The sequence below is a fragment of the Felis catus genome, chromosome C1 (genome assembly GCF_018350175.1).
Source record: "Felis catus isolate Fca126 chromosome C1, F.catus_Fca126_mat1.0, whole genome shotgun sequence".
NCBI lineage: Eukaryota > Metazoa > Chordata > Mammalia > Carnivora > Felidae > Felis > Felis catus.
This window is the reverse complement of record NC_058375.1, coordinates 137,048,884-137,075,330: the sequence shown is the minus strand read 5'-3', so window position 1 is coordinate 137,075,330 and position 26,447 is coordinate 137,048,884. Positions and strand designations below refer to the sequence as shown.

Below are 26,447 nucleotides of genomic sequence, written 5' to 3'. Positions count from 1 at the left end.
GGAAGTTTCTAATTAGTTTCAAAGTGGCCAGAGGGCAAGGCAGTTGCTTGATTCTTCACACGTGGCACCATTAACCCCAAAGAGCTGGCTGAAAACCTAGCACTATGCCATGTGTTCGGAACAATGCAAAACTTTAAAGGACTACCATCTTTGAAAATTATATATATGCTGGAGTTTACTTTGAACTGACACTGTTTACCCACCACAGTTGCAGAAATAAACAGAAAAACCTTTAAATACTAACAGTTGCATTTGATTCTTGATATTCCTTGGCAACTAATCACAACTCCTCTGAAAGACCTTACCCATGACATGTAAATATTTGACAAGAAGGTAAAATATAGCTATCTGAGCCTCTTACACATTTAATGATCCCACATCCAGAGCCAAAAAGTAGACTGAGAGTAAAATGTCAATGCAGAAAAAGGGCAATGTAATGTAGTTTACTACCAACATGATGGCACACTTTTAATGGCCTACTGTATGTGCTGCTAACGGGGAGATTCCATATTGATGGTTTCCGTTCATGATATTGTTTACTAAAAGGTTTGATCTGCTTTTGGTTTTATAGTATTAAATTAGTTTGAATATCAATGTAGAAGACTTTTGTAGAATCAGAGGAGCTTGCACTGGAAGGGCTTAAAAAGCACAAGTCACAAACTAAGATCTCCAATTTAAACCCAAATTAAAATGTGTTATTAAGCTAATAGATTTAATTAAGAAAAAAAAAAAAGAATCTACACACCCTTCAGCTGGACTGGAGCCCAACACTTACCCAAATCCCCATGCCCTTTTGTCTTGCATCTCACTTAAATCACATAAATGCATTATCTGCCTGTCTCCAATCTGCATGTACTCATCATTTTATGAGTAAGGAAACTGAGACTTAGTGTGTGTCATTAGCATGCTCCAAACCATACAGCTAGTTAGAGTACAGTTGTAACTTTATAACCTAAATTTCTTGGTTCCAAGCTCAGAGCTTTTACTGTATTCTACAAGTTTGAATGTGATTGAGTATCATGTAGGATGGCATGATTGTTGCATGTAATTGTATGTATTTTTCAAAATATTGAAAAACTCAGAATAGGTGTCTGGGTATATTGGCAGAGAGATCCTGTCTTAGACAATGGTGAAGCTGTTGTCCCTGAGTGCACACAGGGACTTGGCTTGTTCCTCAATTAAACAGGATTAAGAAGACATGACTGCACTTTCCAGCTGTATCTTCCTTCCTACCAGAAATACCAGTAAAGCACAGAGAGAATGGACATTTCCAGCCACATCCACCCATCCCTCATCTGGAGAAATATGCAAGAGGCCATGCTAGACACCGGTCACATATAAATATGTTTACTTTTTTGATGAGAGGAGCTGAGAAGTGAATTTACCAGCATTCAGAGAAAACCCAGGGATGCAAAAGAATACACAGACCATCATTTCATCAATATGAGAGACAGTATAAGCTATAAAGTGTGAGACTCATTTTGGAGAAACAGAATTGGTGAAAACCAAAAGTTTCTTTGCCACATTGATTTGGTTTTGGTACATTAAACTAACAAAATCAAATTTAAGAAGGGTGCTTCCTTTAGCACAACATGTAGGTTAACCAGAGAAATCCCTTACCCGTCACACTTTCTGATAGTGTGGGAGCAGCTTTTGGAAACAGAAGCGCACTATTAAAATGGTCTGTTCATCTAAATTTATTTTCTCTTGTTAAAAATTCCTCCTCTGGATTGCAGTCTCACTTGACTCCTTTGGCATCAAAGAAGTGTTTAATAGCATAAAATTGAAAATGAAAGACAAGATGCTTAGTAATCTGCTCTGTGTGCCAGGCTAACAGTGGACTGTCAAGGCCAAGTGTTTTCCTGCAGATGATTCATTGACAAGAGGAGCCAGCATAGACATAGAAGAACCAGAACTTTGAAATCCTTAGACCTCAAATATTTTACCAGTGAAAATGAGAATTTATATCTCTAGGTGTCTTTTCCATTCCCCTTTCATCAGCAATTAATGTTTGTTTTCCTTCTTCTTAGATGTTTCTGCCACTGTTTGTTTAATGGTGTGTATATGCTTTTATAATTTGCGTGTTATCACTTTGTATAATTATTATGTGTGATTAATCCTGCATGTTCTGGAAAACTGTTAGGTTTTCTTATTTAACCAGAGGGAATGTCTTTAAGTCTTTGTATTATTCACATATAATGCAAGTTGACAAGAACTCCTGTGAATGGAGCAGAGTATGAAAAGTCTGTATTTAAAAGTCTGTGCTGAAGTAGCTGAGAAGATGGCATTATTTTCTCCCCTTATGCCCATCCCTGTGGTACTTGGTAAGTACAGATGAATTTTACATGTGGTACAAAAATATTTTGGATATCAGAGTAATAGGCATATTGTATTTTACAATAGAATAAATTGCAAAACATGATAATGCTCCTGATAGCAAAATAGGGATGCTACTGTTATCAAAGTATTTATGACATAACTCTTGGTGCATGGATACCAGTCCAAAGACCATGATATTAGATAGATGGATGGATTTTAGATGGATGGATGGATAGATGGATGGATGATAGATGATGGAGAGACAAAGGGAGAGAGAGGACTATAATATATCCATACAAGACAAATAATAAATTACTATTTTGACAAAAGAGGTATTTCTCCTCAGATTTTCAGCTTATGATTTGCAAAATCATCTCTCTTAGTAGGCATTAGGACTTGACAATGACAAATGCTTCTTGCCAGATTTCTGTTCAAATTACATTGGACAAAAAAGCCAAGCACATCGACAGCAAAATATCAACTTTTGTTCTAACCGAGATGGAAGTATGTACCTTATGAATGACACAGTCATAGGCTCTACTCTAAAACTGACACCTCACTCCACAAGGACAGGGGCTTTGTCTCCATTTTATGGGATGGCTAGGAGCAAGCAGGGCTACACATCTCAGATCCAAAGTGAGAAAGGGACGGGAGAACTTAAGCTCCATGTGCCCAGTTCTCCACCTCAGACGCACCAGACAGATGTCTCACTGTTTCTTGGTAGAAAATCATCACTTAAATTCTCCTTCAGAATATCTTTTCAATCTCTGACTTCAAGGCCATTCTTCCTTGATCATCTTTCTTGCAGTTGAAGTCATTATTACACAGTGTGTTTATTCTTGTCTAAACTTTATTTCATCACATTGATCATTTATGCTGATACCTTTTACTTTTTTAGTTTGTTTTGATTCAAATATTTCACTTTCATAAATTTCCAAATTCTACTGATTACACTAGCTGTTGAGACTAGCATTTTTAAAAACACCTTTTAAAAATTCTCTAAAAGTTTCTTGGCTTAATGGCACTAAAATGAATTTTAATGAATATGATCAGAGCAGAGATAGCATGGAGAAAAAACAAACTACAAAACCGTGCACGTGGTTCATTCAATGTACACATAGGTAATGATACTGGGAATTACAATTCCACAACAGCCAGTCTCCCTTCCTAATGAAAAGAACCTCTTAGGAATAAAACAGTGATTCCCCCATATTAGATGCTAATAGGTAACACTGGGTGAACAGTGTTCCACCAGTAATGAAAGTTTTAATGTGACAAATAAGTGTACTTTTCACTTATTAACTTCTCTAAAATAGGTTGGATTGATGGCACTGCTACTCACAGGGGATGATGCATAACTAAATGGTTTCTATGTTTTGTTTTAATACCACTCAGAGTTTAGAAATGAGTCTTACTGGGCTTCCCCTCCTGGAAGCTCTTTTATGGGTAAAATAGATTTTAAAACAACTTCAGCACGCTAAGGATATTCATTTTTCATGATTATTAAAAATGAAGCAAGTTATGTTGTGTGCATCAATCCTTCATTAGTAGCAATTCTAATAATTTATGTTGTAGAATTATGGTTTCATTTATATTATTGTTTAATGAAATAAATGGCTTCTGGATCCATGAATTTCCTATGAGCAGATATTCCTTGGGTGGAAAAAATTGGAGATATTCTACAAAATTTATATGATGCTCCATGCTAAATTTGGCAGATGCATAGCAGAATCATTATCTACCTCTTGAAAACCAGTTAAATGTTGGAATGTGTCATTACAATCTGTTGGAAGCCTCCAATGTCTCACTTTTAATTTTTCTTTGACTTTTTCTTCCACTGGAAAAATGTTGCATTTCATTCTTGCATAAGCCATAGGATTATTAAAAATGACCAATATGTCAGACAAATAAACAAATATGCCTGCTTTGTTCACATATGGTTCACAGTTGGAATCAAACTGGTTTCTTACCTGACAAAAACACCACAAGACCTTTTCTTAGTGCATATGTTCTTGATAGATGCTCTAACTTCAATAAACTTATTAGTTCAGCCTGCACTTATAATTATTTAAAATCACTTTGTGTTTTATCACTTAATGATATTTAAATGAAAAATATCAAATATAACCCATTAGCCTTTACATAATTTATAATTTTATTACATCACTAAACATGCTGTTTAATTAAAGTGACTATTTTTTTTTTACCATAACGTTTTAAATGAAGGAAGCATTGTGCTCTTTTACATTCTGGCACAAGCTCCTTAATTAGAATAACTACTTGAAAATGTTTCTCTGTCATTGCAGCTTCACCATTAGAATACCCTTGTACCCAACATTTCCCTTTTGAACTACATTTGTCGACAATAAAATAAGTCAGTTTTATGGAGTGCAGAGGTAGTTGTGTTTGTTTAAAGAAAAAAAATAAGCAAAAGTGTGAAAGAAAAAAAAGAGAGAGATCTTCCATCATAAAATCATCAAGTTTAAATCTACATATTCAACGCAATCCATATCAAAATAACACCAGCATTCTTCACAGGGCTAGAACTAACAATCCTGAAATTTGTACGGAGCCAGAAAAGACCCCAAATAGCCAAAGCAATTCTGAAAAAGAAAAACAAAGCTGGAGGCATCACAATCCTGGACTTCAAGATATATTACAAAGCTGTAATCATCAAGACAGTATGGTACTGGCACAAGAACAGACACTCAGATTAAAGGAACAGAATAGAGAACCCAGAAATGGACCCAAAACATATGGCCAACTAATCTTTGACAAAGCAGGAAAGAATATCCAAAGAAATAAAGAATTCATCAAATGGTGTTGGGAAAACTGGACACCGACATGCAGAAGAATGAATCTGGACCACTTTCTTACACCATACACAAAAATAAACTCAAAATGTATGAAAGACTTAAAGACAAGACAGAAGCCATCAAAATCCTTGAGGAGAAAGCTGGCAAAAACCTCTTTGACTTCGGCTGCATCAACTTCTTACTCAACATGTCTCCAGAGGCAAGGGAAACAAAAGCAAAAATGGACTACTGGGACCTCATCAAAATAAAAAGCTTCTGCACAGTGGATGAAACAATCAGCAAAACTAAAAGGCAACCTACAGAATGGGAGAAGATATTTGCAATGACATATTAGATAAAGGGTTAGTATCCAAACCTGTAAACAGCTTATCACACTCAACACCCAAAGAACAAATGGTCCAGTAAAGAAATGGGCAAAAGACATGAATAGACACATTTCCAAAGAAGACATCCAGACACATGAAAAAATGGTCAACATCACTCATTGTCAGGGAAATACAAATCAAAACCACAACAAGATACCACCTCAATCCTGTCAAAATGACTAAAATGAACAACTCAGGGAACGAAGATGTTGGTGAGGATGTGGAGAAAGAGGAATGTTTTTGCACTGCTTATGGGAATGCAAACTGTTGCAGCCACTCTGGAAAACAGTATAGAGATTCCTCAAAAAATTAAAAATAGAACTACCCTATGACCAGCAATTGCACTACTAGGCATTTATCCAAGGGATACAGGTGTGCTGTTTCGAAGAGGCACATGCACCCCAAGGTTTATAGCAGCACTATTGACAATAGTGCAAGTATGGAAAGCACCCAAATGTCCATCGACAGATGAATGGATAAAGAAGATGTGGTATATATATACAATGGAGTATTACTCGGCAATCAAGAAGAATCACATCTTGCCATTTGCAACAACATGGATGGAACTAGAGTGTATTATGCTAAGTGAAATTACCCAGTCAGAGAAAGACAAATATATGACTTCACTTATATGTGGAATTTATGATACAAAACAGATGAACATAAGGGAATGGAAAAAATACTATAAAAACAAGGAGGGGAACAAAACATAAGAGATTCTTAAATATAGAGAACAAACTAAGGGTTGCTGGAGGGGTTGTGGATGGAGGGATGGGCTAAATGGGCAAGGGACATTAAGGAGGACACTTGTTGGATGAGCACGGGGTGTTATATGTAGGAGATGAATCACTGGATTCTATTCCTGAGATCATTATTGCACTATATGCTAACAAACTTGGATGTAAATTTTTAAAAATAAATAAAAAGAAAAAGAAAAAAAAACCATCAAGCTTAAATTGTCCATATGTTAAAAGGAACACCTTTTAACAATATTTCTGCATCAATCAAGTTACAGTGAAAAATACTTTGCTAACATTGTTTGTTCTAACTGGCCCTCAGTACCTGAATATGTTCAAACATGGTGTGTCATTGACAAATGGCACTTGAATTACCTTCTTTGCAGCAGTCACAAAACACTTCCAAGCAAACACATATACTGCAGTAGTTCTAAATGCTTTTGAAATTTTTTATGTTTTTCTCAGTCTTAGCAACCCAAAGTTCTACTTCATAAGAAGCTTGCAATGCACTCATGTTTATGTGTAAAATATTGAACATCTGCTTCTGTTGACTTTTTAAGTTAATAATCTGTCTTTCAAATAGTTCTTTGGTTTTGAACTTAATTCTTTATGCTTTTTATGTTAATGCCATGTAAGTTTTGAAAGTTTAATTGCCTCATTAGCTATTACATTTCCACAAATAATACAATGTTGTTTCAGCAACTTACCATCAATTATGGTAAATATATGAGAGGTCATACTTTTAAGTAAAACTAGTATGAACTCATTTGATCCCCTTTCTTCAGAATCATTTTTATTGTCATCATTTGGTTTATTTCTGCTGCTGCATTCACAGAGTTGAAGCTTGTTTCATCAAATGCAAATTAGGGTTAAAATGAATAATACAATGTTTACTTCCCTAATGTAGCTAATAATATTAAACTATAATTTTTTTAAAGCTCAGTGAAAACTTTAAACGATTGTATAAATTAAAAGTTATAATACATTGGGTCTATCATAGTTATATAACAGCCTAAACTTAAATGTCTTACGGTGCGTCATGTTTCAGCTGTGCTTGAAAGCACATGCAATTTGTCACACAGCTTTGATAGCAACCACAGTCCTTTATGCTCTTTAACAACAGGACTGCACCAGTCACTCACTTGAATGATAAAAGCACTATAAAATTTTCTAAGTGTTTATTCTAATTTCTGCATCTGTCTTCTTGTAGACTGGTAGCAACATGTGGCCTGACACTGCTCATGGACCATTGCTTTCTGAAAGGCGCCATCATTAGAGGGAGTTTCAGACAGAGGTGAATGTCCCAGCTGGTTTCAGCTTGCCCTCCCTGCTACTCATACAGCATGCCACTCTCTTTCTGCTGACCAAGGGTCACCACACATCCATCACCAGATGCTCAGTCAGGTTCAAAATAACTCCAGGTCACTCACTGCTACTTGCTTCTCATTCCCTCTCCCCCAATTTTGAACAGGTGTGTCTATCAGAGTCATTCAGTCCCCATGTCACTGTTATATGGTGCAAGTATGGGGACAGACACTTCTCTTCCAACCTGACAAATCTCCGGATCTCTGGTTGCCACTACTGGGGAGCCCCGGTGTTAACCCTAGATGATGCAGGTCCTGAGACACTGACATATTTTGTCCAGACACTAGTATTTAATAGATAGTGATTCATCCATTTCTGTTCTTTCTGTTCACTTATTCTACTTATTACATTCTATTCCACCCTAGTATTTTTCACTCTGTGACCTTCCATCTATTTTCAATTTACTTCACTTTCTAGAAGTTTTTGTTTTGTTTTGTTTTGTTTTGTCTTTTTAAGCAGGGCGACTTCATTATTATTCTTTTTTTTCTCCCTCCTTTCCTCCCTTTTCTTCCTCTCTACCCTTCTTCTTTCCTTTCTTTTTCTTATGTCACTGTAGTAACCGAGCTAAAATGTTTCTTCTCGTTACTCTAAAGACTGGCTAACATATCCATGTTTTGTTCCTTCATGTGTCTTCCTCCTGTTGTCTTACCTTTATCTCATAGCCTCCTCATTACTTTCAGCAGTTCCAGGGCTGGATTCTTCAACCTGGCCCTAATGTGACAGTCCACATTTTTTTCTTTTGTAATCATTGCTAGGTTCAATTCACATAAGTGTGATTTTTGTTAGACAAAGGACAAAATTTTTTTTTAATTTATGTACCCCTTTTGTAACCTTTTTCTTTTGCCTAAAATAATGTTTCCTATTTAGACATTACATACAGCAAATTTCTGTATTCTTCCTTTTTTCTAATAGATTAGCACACATATGAAGTTGCATAAAACATGCATTTGGAGTGTTAAAAATAATTCTGAAATATACACCATGTAACCATGAACCAAATCAATCAACAGAACACTTGCCAGCAGAGAGTCCCCATTTATTCTTTTGTGATCACACACACACTACCTCCTTGCAGAGAACCAGCATATTCTGACTTTTGTGGTCATCATTTCCTCATCTTTTTCTTTCTACTTTTAATATGCTTGTTCATATAGATTAGTTTTTCTTGTTTAGATCTTTAGGTACCTGAGAAAATATTGTGTGAATTTTCAGTGTTTGTTTCTTTGTTAAACATGTGTTTCTAGGATTATATTATGGTATGTAGATCTAGTTTGTTCATTTTCCTTTCTGTATATCAGTTCCACTCAAAGTAGTTCATTCTCAAATGACAAGTCCACAAGGAATGTAAATGAACACACAAGAATGTAAATCAATGTACTGCATCTTCATTGGGAAAATCTTCCTAAAACAAACAAAACCTAGTGTGATTAGTGAAGTAATCGATTGTTTTATTCTGGTAAAAATTCCTTATCTCTTCATAGATCAACAACAGGCATTTCTTTTGCCACTGGCAGTTAGCGGACCACATTTGAAGTATAGTAAAATCTTGGTTTGCAAGCAAAATTCATTCCAGAAACATGCTTGTAATCCAAAGCACTTGTATATCAAAGCAAATTTCCCCATAAGAAATAATGGAAACTCAGATGATTCATTCCACAACCCCCCCCCCAGAAAATTCATGTAGAAATGATTCTAGGGGCGCATGGGTGACTCAGTCAGTTGAGCCTCGGACCCTGGCTCAGGTAATGATCTTGCAGTTTGTGAGTTCAAGCCCCTCATCAGGCTTGCTGCTATCAGCTTGCCAGTGCAGATCCCACTTCAGATGCTCCGTCCCCTCTATCTGCCCTTCCCCCACTTACGCTCTCCTCCCAAATGAATAAATATTTTTTAAAAATTATTCTAATACTGTAATATAATACCAAATAATGAAGAAAATACAAAATACAAAGAAAAATCAAAAAATTAACTTTCACTTACTTTTGAAAAGTTTTGTGGCTGGTGTGAGGGAGGAGAGAAGAGAGTTATTGCGTAGGAAGACTTTCACTATCACTAACAGAATCACTGCTGTCTGTTGGCTCAATGGAAACTTTTTCTGCATGGAGGCCATTGTATACACTCATGCAGATATTGACTACATACAGTACAGTATTAATAAACTTTTCATGTAGTGTATTTAATGTAACTGGCAATAAGGCAGCAAAGGAAAGGGTCTATATCTGCAGGCAGCCTGACCCAGAATGAAGCAAAGCATTCCTAAGCTCACTCTTGTATGGAAAAGCAAAGCACTGTCCATAGGTGCTTCGAAGTGACAAAAAATACACTAGTGCCAGTCGTGGGCACCTTCCAATGTTCTGAAAAATCACTGATTTATGCCAAACACTGCAGCCTGAGACTGAGCATCTGAGCATGGGAGAAGATCACCCAAATTCCCACAGCAAGAGAGAGAGAGAAGAACCATTGGCTCAGTTGTGATCATGTGACATTCTACAGCAATACTACTCGTATTGCAAGACATCACTCGTTTATCAAGTTAAAATGTATTAGAAATGTTTGCTCATCTTGTAGAACACTTGCAAAACATGTTACTTGCAATCCAAGCTTTTATTATACTTAGAACTGCTATATAGGATTTTATTGATTAACATGCCACATTCTATTTTTCCATCCTACTATTGATTGAAAATTATGTTGTTTCTAGTTTGAAACAACATTAAAAAACCCAGTTGTTTCATATCATCAATAAACACTTGGTAATGTTAATTTTAAAATGTTTCCCAATACAGTAGGTATAGAGTAGACTTTCATTATGGTTTTACCTGGCATTTCTATATTATTACTTTATGGTATCTTTGAAGAACAAAAATTCTTAATTCTTGAATTTGTTAATCTTTTCTTTACTGTTTACTGCTTTCTTTTCTTGATTAAAAGAGCTTTTTCCTATCCAAAATAGGAAGATATTTTTCCATAATATCCTCAAAGAGTTAATAGTTCTGCATTTTATACTTACACCTATCCCAAATGATTTTTGTACAAGGCAGGGGCTCATTTTTATTTTTTCCTACAAGTTTCCCCTCCCTCTCTACACTCGTACCTTTGTGATAAATCAAGAGGTGTGTTTCTAGCTTCTCTTCTCTATATTGCTCTTTTTCTATCCTTGTGTCAATATCACAATGACCGTAGATTCAAAGTAATCCTTGATATCTGACAAGTAATATTTTCCTAGGGTCTCAATTTTCAAGTTTAATTGCATAAAGCTGTTTATAATATCTTGGACATCATGAAGGTTTGTTGTGGAGACTCTGGATACTCTTCTAGTCCTCTAAGAGAGATGATGTGTTTTCTTTAGAAGAAAATTACTCTGGTTAGTCTCAAACTGAAAACTCAGCCTTGCCTAAGTACACAGCATATTGAATCTTCATTTTCCTTACCATAGTTCATTCTTAGCCCAGAATGTTTTCAGTTTACTTCATGAATGCATGTTTTGAAGGTGAGCCAGAAACATGAACAGAATTTAGACACAGAAACGTTGAGTCTTTTCTCTATTTTTGGATCTCTCTCTCTCTCTCTCTCTCTCTCTCTCTCTCTCTCTCTCGCCTTTCTGAAATTCTATCCAGGCTGACACAACTCATTCCCTATTTTTCTAGCCAGAACAATGAAAGGCACTCTATTTGAGTTTTGTGAATCACCACAGCTACCCTCAGTGTAAAGTCCCCAAAACAGGAAACTCACCCAGGCCAGTAACCTCCTTAGATTTTGGGTCCTCTTCAAAACTGGCCTGCTTTTCCTTACTTTCTAGATCTTCATATTTTGCCTAGATATTACAGTTGTTATCTGTGAGATGTTGGTTTATTAAGAATTAAGTTTTCCACAGTGAAAGTAGAAATTCTCTTTGCTCTTTCTGAAAAATAAGCAAATGTCTTCTAGGTTCTCATTTTTTCCTATATTTTGACTATTTTATCTCTCTGATATTAAAAAAATATATTGGTGGGGGGAAATTTTTGAAAAAATTTTCCTCTGTGAGAGGGTTATTGGCTCAAGTAACATAATATATTTCCACTGAATGGTTAAGTCCTAATGTGATTTCCAGAGTGTGTTGGTACTTTATGTAGGTTTCCTAGATTAGCTAAAAAATCTTTGTCTCTCAAGGATATGGACTACCCAAGTAGTAAAACTGTGGAATTCTAGACTTTGTTCTCTTTGGCATATACAATTAGACTACAAACTAAGGAATCCACACTAAAAAATACAATTATCTAAACTGGGTGTTACATTACAGAGAGTTTAATATAATTATTAGGATGACCGTGTGCAACAGTTGAGAGAACCTTTGAGTGTGGATGATGTTCAAATCCATTCAAGTCTCAACTACAGTGTGGTGCCACCTGGTGGTACTTGTCAGATTCAATTTAAATATTGATAGATTTTTGGCTCTAGGGGTTATTAGAGTTTCTAGGACAGTGTCAGTCATTCCATGAGTCTTCCTGTTAATTGCCCATATCTCTAGGCCTAAGTAGAAGAGACCTGAACAGAACACTGGAGCTCCTGGGCCCACTTCCATCTCCCACTCTTCCTAAGTCTGGGTTGCCTGTTGTTTACCCACTTGCACTGTTCATCCACTCCAACTGCCCCTTTATTTCCCTCCACAGAAGGTAAACACTCTAGCTTCCCTAGGTTGAGAACTGGATGTGGGATGAAAACAGAAGTTTATCTCCGATCTTATGTCAAAAACTTTATTATAATAATATTAATTATTGGGGCAGTTAATTGTATATTCTCAATCCAAACTCCAGACTTGCAATGGTAAATGTACTACAAATGATGACATGATTGCAATGGTTCCTTAGGCAAATATTCCGATTTAAAAAATATATACAATTTTGACTCCTCTAAAGTTCACTTTTCCAAAATGAGCATTTTTCTTTCTATTAAGTCTCCAGGTATAAAACCAGCTAACTCTAGATCTTAACTATAAGCTTCTGCTTACCCCCAAGAAAGTTGTTTACCACTTGGTTTCTTTGGGGGCTCATTTGGAAGATGAAACAAAACAGTGTCACCACAAACCATCCTTTTGAATTACTACTCACAGCAAATCTCCTCTTAACATGCCCTCTCCTCTCCTAGCCACTTATGAGATTCATAGATTGTCAAGTTTTCTCTTTCATTAACTTTTTCTCTTCCTGTTTGCTCCTCCCCAGCTTTTATTTTCAAATAAGAGCAAAGGACACTGTGCATTTAGTTAGAAGTCAATGAGAAAAATTCAGGTCAATGTAATTTTAAAAACACCTGTCCTTATCTTGCTGTTGTTATCACTTGGTTTAGACTACTCTACCCCCCTCTCCCTGTGCTTACCTTACATGTAGCAGGCTGTCAGCGTCCCAGCTTACCTTCTTTGCCATGGTGTCATCAGTTATTTCAACTACTAGAATATATATGCTGTATATATGCTCACTCTATATATGCTCACTTCCTTGAAATTTAGTAACCTGGTTATTTTTTTCTTACCAACATACATGCTTTTTGCTATTGTTTAAGACCATTTCATGTTTATGTTTATGTTTAAGGCAATGACGAGCAGTCAACATGTGAGAAAGAATTGACTAATGCAACAGAGATGCAACTTACTTTCATCTGTGAAACTTCTGGTGTTATTAGAAAGAGTATATCCATGAACATTATTAAAGAATGTTATTTTACGTGAAGTATTCAGAAATATTCCCTACACTTTGAATGTTTAAGAAATAATACTTACATTGCCATTTTCAAATTAAACTTGTCACAAAATCTCAAAGGTAAGCTTATGCGATATTTTTATAAGATAAATACAAGCAGACTTAGTATAAGAGCACTATATTCTGACAGTTTATTCTTCTGGGATGGAATAATGACTATGCATAAAAAACTCTCCCAAGTACCAAGATACACTACCTGAATAGAAGCTGAATTGCAGTAGTACTGTGATAACTATTCTATATAAGAAGCAGATTCATTTAGTGTTTTAAAGCATAAAGTCTGGGAATTAGATTTAATGTGTTTAAATTACAGCTCTGAGACATACTATAGATATTAGCTGTCAGATCTTAGACAAGTTATTAATTTTTTTGTACCTCCTTTGATTTTCTCTGCAATGTGCCAAATAAGGGTTATTGTGAGGATTAGGTGACTTAATGAGTAAAAGCATGTGGACCATATGTGTTTACTATTATTATTACACAAGATAAAATATCATGTATGTATTGTTGCCAGTTTTGTTATTATTATAACAATATTATTGCTTTATATAAACATCTATCTATCATCTATATATACATATATAGTAACAATGTTATAACATATATGATTATATGCCAAGGTACAGAATGTATCCATCTTCTTCTTCTTTTTTTTTTTTTTTTTGGAGTCCTAACAGTACTTGAATATCACTTCCCTAAGCAACAGTACTTATCATTCATTTATCATTCATTTGTTCAAAATAGAATGCCATTGTCATCATGAGGACCCAGGAGAGCACCAGACAAGGGTCCCTTCACTTGTGAATGTGTGTGTTTTCAAAAAATCCATTTGTAGCATTTGGTAGCAGGTATTTTACTTCTCTGCCTTTTTTGACAAAAGACATTGCATTTGGGTGCCGGAAGTGGTTGTCCCAGGTCACTCAGTTAATTGGGATAAAGGCCCCTCTGTCTTGTCATAAAATACAGTTGGCCAGTCACAATCCCTTCTACTTAGTGACCACAAAGTCTTTCCATGGAGAAAACACCATCAGAATTCCAAAAGGTATTACCATGGAAATAGTACATCAAAACCGTTCTATTCAATTGTATTTGAGCAACAAAGCTATAATTCTAAGAACCGTGTATAGCTCTTGAGAAAAAAATTCTTACAAATTTTTGAGTTTCGTCAATCATCATGTTAATATTACTATCTGGTATCACCAGAAAAAATAATTGATGTTTTCATCATAATATATATACAAACAACAAGGAAATACATGCAATGTTTATCAAGTTTTACAGTGAAAATCAAAAGAGGGAGAAGAGAATTAGTAAATATGTGAATACTTTGAATATATTGATTTGCATGCATTGACCACTTCTTTCTGGGGTAATTTGAAAAGTGAGCATTTTCAAGTTAGGAAAAATGAAGTGTAATAGCTTCAGAGTGGAAATTAATTTTGAACATTTACAGAATAGGGTGAGGATATTCATTCATTTGAATTAATGTTGTACAAAGTTCAAGTAAAAATTTAAATCTAAAAATAAAGAGGAAAATATTTTTCTATTTAATTATCATGCATATTTTATATATATATATATATATACATATATATATATATCAGTGTTACATACTTAGTGCAACCTTTAACAAACTCTAGTAAAAAGTCCCATTATTGTGAGAGAGAGAGAGAACACTGTCTTGGAAATTACCCTGGGATTTATACAGCTTGTAAGTAAACCACAATTGTGTAAAAACATCAAAGGATAGAATATTTATAATACAGTGACATCTATTAATAGGATGGCAATTTTTCTGCTTATTTTATCTTTATTAAACTTGTAAGTATTATGCTTACTGAGATGTTGTAGAGATTATAATTGAATTATTTGGAATAATAGTGCTATGGAAATTTAAAGTATCTTAATAATAATTTTTAAAAAACATATCATGTAAACCATTTCAGAAACTAGCTTAGCAAACCTATAACATTAACAACAATTTTAATTAAATAGAGCAACACATGTAACAGCTTTCTTACTCAATCTCTAGCTAGGGGCATTCCCAAAATTTCTCAAGCTTTTTTTGTTGAAAATATTTCTAAAAAAATTAATAGTGTATCTTTTTTGCAAAATAATAGAAACAAGATTGTTCCAGGTTTTAGGACCACGTAATAGTACAGGGTCACCATTATTACTGGTTCTTTAAATAATAGATATAGAACTAATGGTGATAATGGTGACCTTGTACTATTATTATATGTTATATAAATAATATATATAAGCAATTTATGTGAGTAATTTCTTACATATAATTTGTTTATATAAACTTTTCCTATATATGTATATATGTAAATTGTTGTCATTCTTTCTCTCTCTGTGTGTGTGTGTGTGTGTGTGTGTGTGTGTGTGTGTATAAACCTTCTTTCTCTTTCTGTGTGTATATATATAATTTCTATAAACGCATAAAACATACAGGGTAGAAATTTAAACAGACTAATATTCTTTTATTTTTATTTATTTTATTTTTAAGTAATCTCTATACCCAGAATGGGGCTGGAACTCACAACCCCTAGATCAAGAGTCTCATGGTCTACCATCTGAGCCAGCTAGGGGCCCCTAGACTGACTATATTCTTTACTGAGTAAAGATCCTGATACTCAGACCTTACACAGATTAATTGCATCGGAGATTCTAGAATGGAAACCAGACATCAGTGAATTTAAGACTCCTCATATTTGAGAACCACTGTACTTAAACATAACTCAAAGTTACCTGCAACATCAAACAAATCCTTAATGTTAGCTTATTCTGTTGCCATTTTTCTGTTGATAGTTTGATTGGAACTTCCAGCTAATCAAAGTTTTATTGTAATGAATATAATGGCTTACATTTTAGACACTTTTTGTTTGTTTCTCCAGGCCCATTACTAGCAAAAGGTAGATTCAAAGCAGTTACAAGTGCCTAATTATGGGTATTATACTTCCCATATAAATAACAGAAACAGGACACCTGTGGAAGTTTGATTTAATATTTAATATCTAATTATCTTTCAATTTTCAGCTTAATTTCAATATTGTTTAGTTCATTTATTCCTGTGATATAGATGCTTTCAAAATTTAGTGGCTTAAACAACAAAGATTTTGATTTCTCATAAATAGATTTCCCTGGTGGTTCTTCACTTCCTTTCACTTGCGCTCATGCACACTCATCCATTTAGATGAAGACTAGAAGAGCCACATTCTATTTACCAAAACAGTTTACATGTCCAGCCCATACACACGAGAATAGACAAATAGACTCCACCTTTTGATGGTGAGAACAGCAACCTGCAATGTCATGTTACAAGGTGTACAATTAGTTGGGAAATATTATAATGATTTACCACAAATATATATGCTCAAATAGACACTCAGTTTGCCTACATGTTCAAATTTGCCTATGCACAGATCAACCAATTCTGAAAGCAAAACTTCACTCAATCCCCCAATAACATGAGAATCCAACTGATGCATTAGTGGTCCAGCACTTCTTCCATTCTTCTTTTAGAATTATAGTTATCTATTTTGTGCTCAAAATATGCACGTGGTGGCGATTTCATCTGTGAAAACTTGGGGGACTTATTATTAATCATTATAACTGAGTACAGATCCTTTCTCAGCATGACTCATAAATATCTTTGAGTTTTAAAGCTCTTTATAATAATATTAATTTAATCTGTAAAATGACATTGCTTGCAATAAATTCCATTTACAAATCTGAATAAGCAATGAATAGAAAGTGGTAGTGTCATTGCAAATTTTTGATGGAGAATGAAAAACAACGGAGCGTTGGAAAACATGGAAATATCTTCTTGCTTCTAAAAGATCCTGCAAAACTGTGACACTAATGAAGATGGAGTTGGCTCCGATGGATTCGCCTATATGCCATTTACTGCCAAAGAAATTGTGATCTAACTAAAAATCTATTATTGATTATTCAGTTTAGTGTTTGTATATTTAAATGTTATTCAGGTTAGAATCATGTTGAAATTTGGGTTTCCCATCTTAGCACACTGCTGCTGTGGCTAACAACAAAAATGTTAAAATAAAATCATCTTCAGAGTATGATATGGCCATTGGAGGGCTGTTTCCATTTTGTGGTTCATGGCTTCTTCTTAATATCTGATAATGCAATTATGTTTCAGCAAAGAATGAATCTTCTCCATAAAGTAGGTCATGCCCAGAATATTGATGATTTAAATAAAATAATATCACAGCCTTAAAAAGGGTCTTCATTTAGAGATGGTTTTTGCCATGTAAAATATTATTCAAAAATGAGATCTTACCTCCCTCCACCAGGAAGAAATGTGTAAGAGTAAGGATTTGGTCTCAAATTGTTGAATGATAATATTGTTGAAATTGAACTTGCTTTTTTTTTCTTTCTATATTTTACAGCATAACAGTGAAACAAAGGGATTGTTTTTCAGAAACAAAGAAGTGTCTTAAAACTACTCAACACAATTTGAATCTTTCCTGAAACTTGATCTACATATTTCCCGGCAATGTATTTTTACCAACCTTCAAACTAAACTTCTTTGTTAAATGTATGACTTGATGGCGATGTCGGATATGAAACTACTGTAAGTACTTTCCCTTTTAAATTTCAGTTGTCAAGTCACGTTATCTAGTTTATACTTCTCTGAATTATATTCAGTGCTTTCCCATTCTTTGCTAACACAACATCTCATAAAATCACATAGGGTAACATAATATGACAGTTAAATTTAAGAGACCTCTTATTTTATTTGAAATTCAACCAATGTTCCAATTTAATGGCAATAGATGATTAGAGAAGAAATGACATCCTCATTTCAGAGATATTTTTACTCCAATGTATTTTTAATGCTCTCATGTCTTTTATTATTTTGACAGGTTTTCAGAAACAGTTTCAGAAGCCCTTGTTTGGGGCCTGATTTTTTCCAATGAGAGATATTTAAAAGTTTCATGAGCACACTATTGTAATATATGATACTATTGAATGAAAACATTCTTAAAAGGTAATTTAAATATTTACATTGTTGATAAAACCTTCTAGTGACAACACCTGCAAAATAACTAGGAGACAAATGACTTTCTCTACTCAATAGCATGCAATCTGAACCAGAACTCACCAATAATGATATTGAAAAAGTTCTGATGACACAGTGATGGCACTTACTGAAAAGGGGTCATGATATGTAAGCATATGATAATATATCTGATAATTAGAAGCAAAAGACAAATCAAATAACAAAAGATGCATACACAAGATCAGATGTTGATTTAAAAAAATAATATACTCTTCTTCCTGGACATTTTAAGTGTCTTAAAAGATATGATCTCTAAATAAACAATGCTTTCATGGGAAAACAAACACACCTTGGTACTTTTCAGGTAGTATTTTATACATTGCAAATTCTAGAAATAAAGTGGATTCACATGTATTGCACCACGTGATCCTCACAAACATCTGCAACCCCATTGATTTCTCCTGTTAATCAATGGAAAACATGAAAATCTCCAAGATCAACTGGCTTCTATATTCCACAAAATCATGTGGCAAAGTCCCAATGGTGATTTCAAGTTGCCGCTTTACCACAGGTAAAGTGCTGTCTTTAGTGACATATGCTGGTCTGACCCTCTTCTCCAAGCGCATTATCCTGGACTCATGACTAACCAAAACTCCAAGAGGTTTTTGTTTGTTTGCTTGTTTGTTTTAAATGTTTTCAATTTATAGCACTTGTGCTTACATTTTGTGTGTAGCAGTAAATGTGTGTAAATGCAGTACATACTGTGTAAATGCAGTAAAATTTAATGCAGTAAAATCTTAAGTACTGAAAATTTATAAAGAGAAGCCATGAACCTCTTTTAGCAGGTGCAGTTGGGCGGAGACAGATCCTATAGGGCAAAAGAGCCATCAGAGCAATACAGGGCTAAAATATTACCTGCTGTTTACAGAACAGCCTCTAAGGAGTTTAAAGCACGTTACAAATCCAATTTGACTAATCCCAGTGAAGGGTGTGGAGCTCTGCAGAGAACTGCAAATGATCACTGCCCTCGTTTACCATCTCCACTACACTGAAGAGGGACTGTGCCTTCTACTCGAGTATCATAAATCTGTGACACAGCTCAGGCTGGTGCAACACGAACGAAAGCTGAGGAATGAGGCAGAGAAAGACAATGGAAAGAGGGAAGAAGCTAAAATTATTAAAAGAAAAAAACATTGTTTCCTTGCCTCACTAAAGCCTTCCAAGGTCTGGTCTACCTCGACCACATGTCTGACACTGCTGCTCCTCACTCTCCATATCTGTCGTGTTTAATATTTGAATGTATTAAATCATGGCAGCTGGTCATTTTAAAGTTTTGCCCACTTTATCAGGAGACTAACATCCCAATAATGTTCATAGTTTTAGGGGGACGGCTTCCAATTCTACCAAGGTTTATCTTTTTTAGTTTTTCTCTTCAAACTTAATTGCTTAAGTAGTTCATAAATATAGTAGCCATCTTTTCAGAAGCACCTCTACAGTGACAGCCACTCTTAAGGTGCGATTTTCCTCCTTATACGATTTACTCCTCATTACAAACTTACAAGTATTAGTGTACAAATATGATTGAATAGTATTCAACCTCAAAAAAGAAGGAAATCCTGCCATATGCAACAACATGGATGGACGTGGAGGACATCACACTAAGAGAAACAAGCCAGATACACAAGGACAAATACTGCATGATTCCACGTATATGAGGTATCTAAAATAATCAAATTTGTGGAAGCAAAGAATATAATTGTGGGTTTTAGGGGCTGAGGGAGAGCAGAAATGAAGATTTGCTGATCAATATGTATAGAATTTCAGTTATGGGAGATGAGTAAGTTCTCATGAGCTACTATGCAACATCATGCCTATAGAAAACACTTAAAAATGTGCGAGGGTAGAGCTCATGTTAAGTGTTATTACCACAGTAAAAGAAACATAAAAGGAAAAATAGACTCCATGCTCATTTGAGTTATGAAGAAGCAGAGATTCAGAGATGTCAAAGAAATGTGCCAGGGTTATAGAGATGGTAAGTGGTAAAGCAGAACCCACTGTTATCATTCAAGGTTCTCAAGACAAATATGAGCAGAAACTACAGATGGAGATTATAATATTATCTATTAGCTATATGATACATAATATTATTATATATACAAAATATATATATAGAGAGAGACTTGAAGGTGTTGACTTGTGTGATTTGGGGGTCTGGCAAGTCCTAAATTCACACTGGAAGACAACTGGCTGGAAACTCGGGTAAAATTTGAAGTTGCAGCTTGAGTCCTAAATCTACATGTCAGAACATCAGGCTGGAAACTCAGGAAAGGATGTCTACATTACAGTTTTGAGGAAGAATTCCTTCTCTGGAAAACCTCAGTTTTTGCTTTTAAGGTTTTGGACTGATGGGATGAGTGAGGTCTACCCACATTTTTGCAGGTGATCTCCCCTACTTAAAGTCAAAAGTGACCTTGTATCTACAAAATACCTTCACAGCATCATCTAGAGAGAACTTGACCAAGCAGCACTGAGCACCATTTCCTAGCCAGGAAATGGTTTTAGTTGACACAGAAAATCAACTGTCTACAATACCTAAAACCCCAAACCATGTGCTGAACAGTCACATGGCAATGCTTTCAATATCTGAAATTTTTGGAGTTCAATATCTTACCTATAATTATGTAATATAAGTTGTTGGCATTCCAATTACCTATTTACTTCCATGCATTTTTATTATGTAGTAAATATGTGTGTGTATGTGTACATATATGGATACATATATACATCTATATGTATATACTAACCAATTTAGACTGAGACTAATAGTTGGCCAATCAGAATTAACAAAAAATAATAAATATTTTTTTTAATGTTAACACATTTTAAAGCAAAGAAGGTGTAGTTTACATAAATTTCATTAATTAGCAATTTATACTATTTTGGTGATTAATGCTGTGTAAAGTTTTTATGTTAAATAATTCTGTAAATCAAACCTCTCTACCTATATATTTTTGACCTTTTTAATAATCTATGTGCCATGTAAGTGGCACCAATATTTTCCCTCCTCAGGTTGATGCACAGAACCACAAATTAAACTTGATATTCACCATGTGTGGTGTTACATTATCTCAGACACTGTGTCCCCTTTGAAAACCACAGTGGAGCAGAGATGTGCAAAACAGTAGTCTAGCTTGTTATAGGTATTCGCTGTTATTTGGTCATGTACACTCATCCAAAATTTGCTCTGATTAGTAAGTACCTGTAACTTTTATTTTGGTACAGCTTCATTCTGCTAATCTCCTAAAATGGATCAAATCTAAATCTATGGCAGATAAGATCACTACAATTTTTCTTTGTAACCTGAGGGAGAAAAATACTCTAATATTTTTTTTATAAAACCTCTGCTTGTGGAGACTTTTCTATAAAATTAAATTTATCAAAATGTGTTTTCCCCAAAACAAAGTGTGTTGAAATGTACGATTTTCAGATCACATTTTGTTTAGATATTTTATAAATAAATGTCCCTAAGTAATCTGTAAAGCAGATTTTGTATCAGATTAATGCTTTAGAAATGAATTTGGTGGCATTCTAATTATAATTAATACCGTACTTAATATATTACAATAACTACTTTAATTCCCTTAAAAACTTGTTAATATTTTTATTAAAATTGAGAGAAAAATCTTCAAAGCTGTCAATAGTCAGAAAGACATTTGCTACCATAAGTGACTTCTATGATAATTACAAAAATGTGGACCTTAAAATATTATGTAAATTTTATTAAGTGACAAAGTCACACAGGTTTTGAGAAATTACACCACAGTTGCTCATTAACAGGTCTACATTAATGTAAATCTCTTTAAAGATTTATTTTCTCATTGTTTTGAAGAACAGTAACTTTACTGATATATTAATGACCTAATTGTGACTAGCTGATCCCATTTTCATTTGAAGGATCGTTCCCTTGATCCATTCAATAAATACTGTATATGGGAAAACGGAATTTGGATTGATGGGCAAGAATTGTAATCAGCACACACAGATTTATGGGTTGAGGGAATAATGTGATTATGCAAAGAAAAATGAAAAGATGTTTATGGGCCATTGAAGAACAACACAGAGTATTTGTGTTTAGTATGTCATGACTATGGAAGGTAGCAGGAGGAATTGTGTGAAATTCTCATTGTCTTGTAAGTGTACAGGAGACAGAGTACTAGAAGTCTGTGTGTTGTGCCTTTATTTTCTTTTGTCAGTGACAGAATAAGATGGACTGTTGAAGCAGCAGAATCTTTGGAAATTCTCCAGATTCATATTTCTAAACAACATTAGTCCCCAGCAGTATGATTTTTGTAGGATTACATTGTTCTATAAATCATTGTCCAGGGGGATTCAGGAACCAAAAATTAGTATTATCTGACAATTTCTGAAGCAGATAATCACCAAAATAATTTGAGTTGAATATCCTGACATCAAACAAATTATTTAAAAGTTAATGGATGAAGTTGGAATTGAAATTGTCTCAACATGAGATGTAATCATTGTATAAAAGAAGACAAAAAATGGCATAACACAAAGATGAATAAATTTGAGGACTAATATATATATTAGTATACATATATATTTAGGATTTAGACAAATAAAATCATCTGTGTAATTCCACAGTAGACCTTTTCTCCTTTTTCAGCTAGATTCGATGTCCCTTGTCTAAAAGTACCCAACAGAGATGAATTGGCATACTAAGAGTTCTGCAGATATGAAAAATGGATTCAATTTTTATATCAATTAGCTAATCAACAGCAATTAAGATTGCAATTAGTGAAGTGCCAACTTCAAAAACTGTAGAGCTTAGGCTCTCTTGGAGTAAACTGACAGTAAAGTATGTTGCCTCTTCAGAGTTTATTGGACTTCATCAAATTTGCTGATATAACCAAACTCACCTGAATGAACTATAAAAATTGATTATCTGTGAACACTTTATCCTGAAATGTGGATTTGTGTGTGATTTTGAAAACTAGGGAGAGTTTGTTGGAAAGTTGAACTTCATCTTTGCTAGTTGCTTCTTTTTATTTTTGACATTTTTATTGCCCCAAATGTAAAGCAAACAAAGTTTGCTAATATTTTATTCTGATTTACAAGCTTCACAATAGGTTTCAAAATTGTTTCCTGCTAGATAGAATATTTTAACTAGTAATTTTTAACTATTAAAAAATTGTGCATTTCCCATCAATAACTAGATGAAATTTTATTTCCTATAAGGAAGTTCATATGACTTCATTACAAGTGAATCTGATGTTTTCAGAATTTCCTTAGAAAAATGTGTCTGCATCTTGTCATCTTAATTCGTAATTGTTAGCTCATTATATTGACTCCCTGAGATAACAGTGACATGGAAACCTATCTTTTGCTAGCATATAACATAGGCCAATTTGAAAACAACTTGATTCCCATGTAGCTGATTTGTACTAGTAAAACGTGTAAACATAAGGGGTATGTTAAATTAGTTTTTCACTTTGAGATGGGCATTCAAATAGACATAAAATTAATACCTGGCACTTCTGTTTTCATAATAATTGACTGTCAATGGCACTAATATTATTCAAAATTGGGAATTCAGTTTGAGTTTATAGTTCCACTATTTAAGAAAGTACATCCCCAATGGCTAAGATAGCAATCTCAGCAGTTAGAGACAGATGGGGCTAAGTCTTGCTTGTATTGCCACATCTTATATAGGGTTAACAGGGTTAACAGGGTTGCTTTTTATGTAGCAGGAGATCACAATGCTACCTGGATCTTAGGGTTGCTGAGATGATCATATAAAATGATATGTATCACTTACCAAGCCCACAGTAACTCCTAAAGACTTTTCTCATGCTTTCTTTCCAACACCCCCTTCCAGCTCACCTTTATTCCCCAGCCTAGACATGATGAAGTATGAGCTCGTTGGCAAACCATGTCCTGAACTTGCCCACTTTTTACACCTTTGCTGAGCACCAACCACCACCCAAGTTGCCTTCTCCTAGTTTCCCCTTTTAAAAAACTACCTACTTTTTAGAGCAATGCTTAGATGTCCTTATTTATGAAATCTCACCCAATTTCCCCAGCCTAATGTTCTGGCTTTCTATGAAATTATGTTGCTTCTTTTTACACATTTCATATTTTTCCTGGGATTATATGAATTTGTGAGTGTGCAGTTTTAACTTCTTATAAGTAAACATGGATATACAAAAAACAAAAATCAAACCATTATAAAGTAGTAATTATGTTTATTCGTCTGTATCTTGTCTTTCTGTCTCCATCGCTCCACCCATCAATCCATATTATCACTAACTTTGCTTTTTATCATTCTTCTTTTGCTCATTTTCTCTCTTACAAGTTTGTTTCCTACATGTCCATTAAATTTCCCCACCTATAGTCTCTGCACTGGCTATAGTCTCTATTGTGGATTATATTTCTCCTAGATGTTTAACAGACTGAGTCCTTCACCTCTTTCAAGACATGTTTTTTTATTTTTTAAAGTTTATTTATTGTTGAGAGACAGAGAAGGACAGAGGGTGAGCATGGGAGGGGCAGAGAGAGGGGGAGACACAGAATCTGAAGCAGGCTCCAGTCTCGGAACTGTCAGCACAGAGCCCGACGCAGGGGTTCAACCCACCAGCTGTGAGATCATGACCTGGGCAGAAGTCGGATGCTTAACTGAGCCACCCAGGAGTCCCTATCCCTTTTAAATCACTACATATGGACTTTTTTTTTTCCTTAGCACTAACTACCTTCCAGTTTATATTACTCATTTATTGTGCTTATTGTGTATTTTTATGTAATCACGCTATAACACAAACCTTCTGAATGTTGTTAGTGTCTAAAAGAGAAACTTAATTACAGAGACACATATAAGATTTGTGCATGGTGTGTGGCGGTAGTTTCTTTATTCTCATTGCTGAGCAGTATTCCATTGAATGGGTACAATACAATAGCTTATCTATCCTATTCTGTTGGTGAAGGTAGTTATTGTTAATTTGGGGTTATTTCTAATTTTTGACTTTTAATGAAGCCAAAATATGGTTCGTTGAAAATATCAACAAATTAATGAAAACTTAACTAGACTAATTGTACGAGAAAGAGGAAGAACACAAATTGTCATTATCAGAAATTGAAGAAGGGTTAAAAAATCCTAAAGACATTAAGAGAATGAAAAGAAGTAAGTGCACAGTTTTTAACCAGCTAACTTGGCTACTTAGAACAAATTAAAAGAACTTTGCAATTGTGAGTTAGACAAAAAATTTTTAGATGTTACAAAAAAAACCCACTAACACACAAACAAAAATGATAAATTTGAGTCTACCAAATTAAAACCATTTGATCTTCAAAATATAAAATGAAATACAGGAAAAAGCAAGTGACATAATGGGTCACATAATTATATGACGCAATACATATAACTGACATAGGACTTGTAACCAGACTATATAGTCACTTCTTATGCCTTCATAATAAGGAGGACAAAAACTTGAGAGTATGTTAGCAAAAGATATGAACAAGCATTTCAAAACAGTGATAGCGTAATGCTGTGAACACATGAAAAGATGCTGAAAATCATTCCGTCATTAGGGAAGTGTAATTTAAAACCACAATGAAATACACATTTATTAAAATAGCTAAAAATACAAAGTAGGCAATAGTTAAGTGTTAAATTAATTACACAAGGAAGCTGTTAGACTGAGGTAGTTCTAATGCTGTGGCTACTTATCTAAGCAAAACAAAATCTAATCCTGTAAATGCCTCAAAGCTACAAAATCAAAATGCTTAGGACAGTCAATCACAAACAGCCAATGAGGCTTTAAGCTATAGGTCATCAAATAATTTCTTTTCTGCTTCTGTACTATTTCTATGTAAGTTTTTCTTGCAGCTCCTATCAGGGGAGCCCTCCTAATCACTTCCAGTTTGGCACTGCTCACATGGAATAGATATTTGCTCAAATAAAATCTTATAAATTTTAATATGCCCTAGTTTATCTTTTAACGCAAGTATTGGTGAAGATGTGGAGGAAATGATACTCCAATAATCTGCTTAAGAGAATATAAAAGTATATG

The 26,447-nt window shown here is 34.5% G+C and overlaps 1 long non-coding RNA gene across 1 annotated transcript; it reads left to right on the top strand.

Moving 5' to 3' along the window:
- The first annotated feature begins 7,159 nt into the window (after positions 1–7,159).
- Positions 7,160–24,837, top strand: LOC111561850. The gene is made up of 3 exons (XR_002744794.2): positions 7,160–7,531; positions 13,164–13,391; positions 17,747–24,837. It is a non-coding gene; the product is annotated as an uncharacterized LOC111561850 (long non-coding RNA).
- Positions 24,838–26,447: the final 1,610 nt, after the last annotated feature.